A 6321-nucleotide genomic window follows, 5' to 3' on the forward strand; every position below is an offset into this window, starting at 1 on the left:
CACACAGGTACCACCATGCCCAGCTCCACATCTTTTCAAACTCCTCTTGCAAACAGCTCCAAAAGCTTCTGAATCACAGCCAACGTACATCCAGCAGTCATAGCAACAACCCCACCTCTCTTGGCCCAGTCTTCTTTATTAGTTAGCTTTGCCCATCACTGGACACAGTACCCAGCAACTCCATTTAAAGGAAGGAGCTGTTTCCTTAGGCTTACGGTTCTATCCACAGCTGGCTGGCTCCACGGCAGGGTCAGCAGGGTGGAAGGCACTTTGGAAGGAAGCTGAATACCCCATGGAAGTCAAGGAAAAGGTGGAAGCAGGGCCAAGAATACAGCTTTCTGGTCCCACCTCCAGTGACCCCCTGACCACTGCCAAGCATGTGAGATGTTTGGGGACCATTTGAAAAGATTCTTTCTTTGTATTTTCTGTTTTACTTAAAGATTTTTAACATCAAAGGAAGGCACACAAATACAGGGTTACATTATGATGACCGAGGAGGTATTCTACATAAGAAAAATCAAAACAAAACAAATTTATAAAGTAGATGTACCAGCAATGAACAAGCATAGGACCGGATACTGAATCCAGGTTGCATATGTGTAAAATGATCTGACCACAGGCTTCTGAAAAAGAAGTTACTTCCTAGAAGCCCCAAATGCCAACTGTGGTGACTGTAAACTGTGTTAGTACACTAGTATTTTGAGAGAACTTCTATATAATTAGAAAAAAATAGCGTGATACTTAAAGATTGCAAAAAATAGAACTCATTTAAAAATAGTTGTAATTCAGTTCTGCCTAACATATATGCAGCAAATCTTACTACTTAAAAAAATGGAAAGACAAAAGACCACTCTGAATAAAGGTTAAAACCTCATCAAAGAAAAATGCTTGTCCTTCGTATATCCCTGGTAGAAAACTGCTAAGATTTCGTGGAGGACCAGGAGATGTATCTAATAAAGTCATTTTTAAAAGATCTATTAAAAAATGAAGTTGTAACTGGTGGCTTATGCCATCTTAAAATATTCTATCATGAATGCAGTTTCTACTGTTTCTCAAAATGAGGCTTAAAGACCCAAAAGAATTGCAATATGGGCCCAGTCATATACATCATAACTAAGTACCTTTTGTGATTATTCTACATACTGAAATGCCTTATGGGAAAGAGCAATACTTAAAAGAAAGACCATAAATATAAATACATTTCTGCTATGTCAGAACTCTCTGCAGGTTTATGATGTGAATATTGGTTTTTGTTTAAAAATAAATTCCAAGCATTAAAAGAAATACATATACCTTTCAAATAAACATGCGAATGTATATAAACATTTTCTTTTGAGGTTTACATTACTTTTAAACTTAGTTATTTGAGAAAAAAATAATATACGACCACAAGCTTTGGAAAAGTTACATTTCTCATGAAATAGAACATCTAAAAAAGATAAAAGGGTAATTATTAAATGCTTATGGCTTTTATTTTTATTTTTGGTGGAACCGAGGATAGAACTCAGGCTCTTGTGCCCTCCAGGCAAGTGCTTATTCTACTGAGCCATCTCCCCAGCCCTGCTTATGAATTTTAAATCATCCTAGAGTTTAACCTAGGTAGCATCCTAAACTGAATTTGACTGAGATTGCGCCATTACCACTTAGATGATCATGGTTACTTTTCAAATCCTTTGCATAAACATGATGCTAAAATAATCAGAAGAATGCTATGTGTGGCAACTATTTAAATAAATTGCTGTGGTGGATTGCCAACTGGTGGCCAGCCTGTAACACCCAGCTGAACTGAACTAGCACGTGCCGGGTGTGGGAGGCCCACCTGAGGCTTGTGCTGGCAGCGTAAGGGGCAGAGCTGGAGAGGAGAAATTCAGAAGCTGCCGGGAGCGCTTGGTTCTTCTGGGAGAGCTTGTCACACTGGCTTTCCCGAAGAGCACGGCTCTTCTCGTAGTTGAAGGAGCTCAGAACCTTGTTATCGCTGGGAATGGCTGCGGTTCACTTTGGGGGAGCTCTGGTCCTTACTTTGAGCCTTGTTTCCTGGTTCCAGAAGGGAAGATAGCCCACGCTCAGTCTCCTGGAGAAGCTTGTCGCATGGGCTTTCCTGGTAGGAGCCCTGCTGCTCTCATCAGTGGAGGAGCTCAGGACCTCGCTGTTGCGTAGGATGGTTGCGGCTCCTTTCAGGAGGGCTCTGGTTTTTGCTGGAGCACTTGCTTTCTGGCTCCAGGGCACATGCTGGCACAGATCCTTCATCCCGCTGGGCTAGGCTTTCTAGCTTCCACCACTGGCCTTTTGGCCTCCTTAGCGCAGATCCTTAAACAGGCTTGCAGGAGACATTTTTGTGGGCTCTAGGCCTCCCAGTGGACTTCTGGGGGGCATTGTCATGGGCTCCACATCTTCAGTGGACTCATGCAGGACATTGTGATGGGATGCAGGCGTTCAGCTGCATTCTTTTGGTCTTTAGTGTCTGGATAGATTTCCTGTACTCCCTTGAGTATAACTCTTCGGGTGTCTATTATAAAATAATTCTATAAATAACCCAAGGCTATAATTGCTAAAAAAATTACCAATTAATTTTAATAAAAATAGTCTGAAAAATTCTGCCTCTAAAAGAAATTTTACTATTTCATGTGTTATCATACTAAAGAAAAAAACTTAACTAAGGAGATAGAATTATAATATATGTGTTTTCTGTAGATTTATTCAAACTTGTTATTAACTTTTGGATTTCCTCAAAGACTACATAAACTGGGATGTAAAAGCACAGGTAGCAGGAGACAAATAAGCATAGTTAAAATATTCTATTTAAAATGCCAGTTCTGGGCCAGGGAGATGGCTCAGTAGAACAAGCACTTACCTGGCAAATGCAAGGGTCTGAGTTCAATCCCCGGTTCCGCCAAAATAAATACATAAATTAATTAAATTAAAAAATAAAATGCCAGTTCTTAGGGCTGGCCTAAGAGCTCAGTGGATTAAATCACTGGCAAGCAGGTGCAAGGGCCAGGAGGTCAATCTCCAGGCCTGCCATGCCAGCCCCACCCCCAGGGCACCCTGAGATGGCAATTGAGACTGAGTGTGGTGGCGTGCACCTGTAATCCCAGCTCTTGGGAGGCTGTAAACAGGAGAATTACTACGAGTTCCATCTAGTAGTGAGATCCTGAACACTGTGTAGATCCTCCCCGCCCCCCCCAAAAAAAAGACCAATTCTTGTCCTGCAGAATAAACAATAAGAAATATATCATACATTCTGTCTCCACTTAGTAAACAGAAGAATGTGTTTGCAAGATTGGCCAACAACTGAGCACCTCTTCATTACTGAAATTCAATCACAAGAAGCAACTCTACCTACAGAAGGACCCCTCAGCCTCTATTAAGTTGCGCATGTAGATATAACTTCCAAAAGTAGTTTAAAAAATAAAATTAGCCTCCAGACAATTATGAAATGGTTCATTCTATCCTTATTCTACCCAACAAGCTTTCCCACTTATCAAATAGCAGCATAAGCAGAATGCACAGTTGAAAAATGAGGATCAGATGCCTTCTTCCCCATACATCGAGAGATGATTGATATACTCAAATCCTGCAAATTCATATTGATCAGTATCCCTCACAATGTCATTATCACCAGGGGTGAGCCTGACAGGTTCATCAGTAACCTGAGGATCAAAGTTGTCCGAACCAAATTCCCCACGAATATGTGGTTTGAAGGGAAGTATCACCTGCTTTTGCTCTGCCGCATCTCAGTCAACACTTTGAAAGAATGGGTGCCCCTGAGCATCCACAAATCCTTTTTGAGGATGACAACCCTGCTGTTCCTTTGGGTCCTGTTCAGAAAGCTTTCTGGGACTCTTGCAGCTTTTACAGACAGACAACGCTGGATGGGAAGTTTTCTTTCCAAAAATAATTTTCAAGACATAATTAGTAGAGTTTTCATAAGGATTATCAAAGCTCTCAACCAGATGAAATGGAGATTTTCCAACTATCACCTCAAATGGTAGTACTCCAAGAGTCCACGAGTCAGTACTGAAAACCTAATCTTCTCTTCTAATTTCTTGGAGCAAGACAATTAGGAGCACCTCAGAAAGGGCTTGTCCTATCTCCTGGCTGTAATCCTTCCTTAGACATGCAAGTCAGCAAGCTTACCATGCCTTTTGAGTTCAGTAATAAATTGCCCAAATTCGAATTTCTATAAAGTACCCCTCTCTCATGAAGGTAACTGAATGCTAAACTGATTTTGACAGAGCGAAAGCAGGCATGTTCTTTAGGAAGTGTTCTTTATGGCTGCATATGAAGCATTAGATCGCCTCCATATGCATCGTCTAGAACAAAGAACGGTTTGTTTCTGTCTGAAAGCAGGAAGGCAGTTCAACAAGAAGAGGATGATTAAATGTCTACCACAAAACATGCTTCTCTGTTCCTGATCAATATTGACAAGCTCTTTTTTCGCAACTCTCATTGTATAAATATGATTTTTTAAAATTGAACCAACAATCCTTTGCATAGCTTCCTCTTCCTTATTACCCGGAACAAATTAAAGCCCCGAACTAAACAGGATGAAGCTTTGTGACCTTCCCTGGTACTCACTGCCTCATTCTCTTCATCAACTTGTTCCAAACCCTCAGGACTTGGAGTATCGTATGGAATTACTGTGTGTGCAGGGGCTGAAGCTGTGGATGATGGATCCATTGGCATCGCGGGCTCCAGGGGCAAAGAATGCTGCCCACATTCAACTGTGGCGAGTCCATGGCACTTCTTATGAATCAAGAGTTTACAGCTGACACACTTATGTACATGGCGTCCAAGTCCCCCTGCACATCTGTGCAGGCTGCGCAGTGAGCACCCCTGCTGAAGTACTTGGCCTGAAAAGTATCGCCATTTGCACAATAAGCTTTCTTCAGAGGTATGTACCTCTGTGGAAAATTGATTTGTCTTTTGGACAAGGCATCCTAGGATGTTCTGGGATACAACACAATGTGTAAATTAAGAGTTCATTGTCCTTGTTTAGTTCAGAAGGACTAAAGCCTTCTTCTAACTCCAACTGAGGTGATACAGTACACGGGTCTCCTTCTTGATCAATTTCATGCTGGAAAGCTGTTCATTATCAGAAGAACACACACACGTCTCAAACTTCATCGCAGAGGCCCTCGAAGGAGAGTGAAGTCTCAGACATGTTGTGCTGTCTCCTCCCATAATCGGCCTGTTATGTAGAGATGTGAGTCGAGGAGGTTCTCAGGAAGAGGGGACCATGGAAAGGTTGGCTGCCCAGGAGGACTGGCATGAAAGGCTCCATGTGCATACGTCACCCAACTGTCTGTACTGACCACCCTGGCTAGACTCTGGCATAGCTCCCCTCCACTTCTGGTGGTGGTGGTCAGGCCTAGGTGGATGTATACCAGGCTTCTCAGTGTCTCTCAGGGGCTGGTGGCTGTGACTTCAGTCTCTTACCCTAGGCTTTTTTGACTCTCTAGGTGTTTTGTTTCTGGCTTAGGGAGACCTGCTGGTTATTTCTGGTCCTGGTAAAACTTGCCTTGGGCTCTTTCCAGTTTCTGGGCCATTGGTATTGGGGTGGAGGGAGACCTTGCATAAATACCTTGCTTTTCTTAGGTCAGTGGTGGTCAGTCCCTCACTGGGGTGTCTGTGACAATGGGGTAGCTGCTGCAGCGTGCTGGATGAAGTTATTCATCTTCGCCATCTTTCAAAGATACTTTCTGGGCCTGAGATATTGGGGGTGCAGTATCATGAAGTGGGGACTGCCTTGCTAGAGTGTGATGGCTGTTAGCAAGGGTTCCTCAAGGCTCTGCTTGGGCATGCTGCCAAAAATGTGAGGTCATGTCTTGGGGTTCTATACCCTGAGGTCCCCCCGTAAGAGGAAACTTGACCCACTTTCTCTTCAAACTAAATAAATCAGTGGCCACTTATTTATTTTTATTTAAGTACCTTTTAATATATCTTTTTTATCTAACCTACAATCTAGCTACTGAAGTAATATTTTACTTTTTCAGCATGGGGTCTTGAATTCTGAATCTTCACACTGAACTGTGTCCTCTGATGTTTTCTTCAGATATCCACTGCGTGTCTCAGTAAGTCACTAGATTTGTCAGGCTAGACTCCCCCTTGTGATCTGCTTGCCTCTGCCACCCAGAATACTGGGATTCTTGCCTGAATAAGTATGTGATCTTATTTATTTATTTATTTATTTATTTATTTATTTTGTACAGGGTCTTGCTACGTAGCTCAGACTCATAATGATCATGTACCACCACACTGTGTTTGGGTAGCCAGCACAGTGTGCTCAGGGCAGTACCGAGGATCAAACCTGGGTTCTTG

The 6321-nt window shown here is 42.5% G+C and overlaps 1 pseudogene; it reads right to left on the reverse strand.

The window, feature by feature from the left end:
- Positions 1-3524: 3524 nt before the first annotated feature.
- Positions 3525-5164, reverse strand: LOC101584976 (annotated as a pseudogene).
- Between the last annotated feature and the right edge of the window lie 1157 nt (positions 5165-6321).

This window comes from Octodon degus, unplaced genomic scaffold, assembly GCF_000260255.1.
Source record: "Octodon degus isolate 3935 unplaced genomic scaffold, OctDeg1.0 scaffold00005, whole genome shotgun sequence".
NCBI classification, from domain to species: Eukaryota; Metazoa; Chordata; class Mammalia; order Rodentia; family Octodontidae; genus Octodon; species Octodon degus.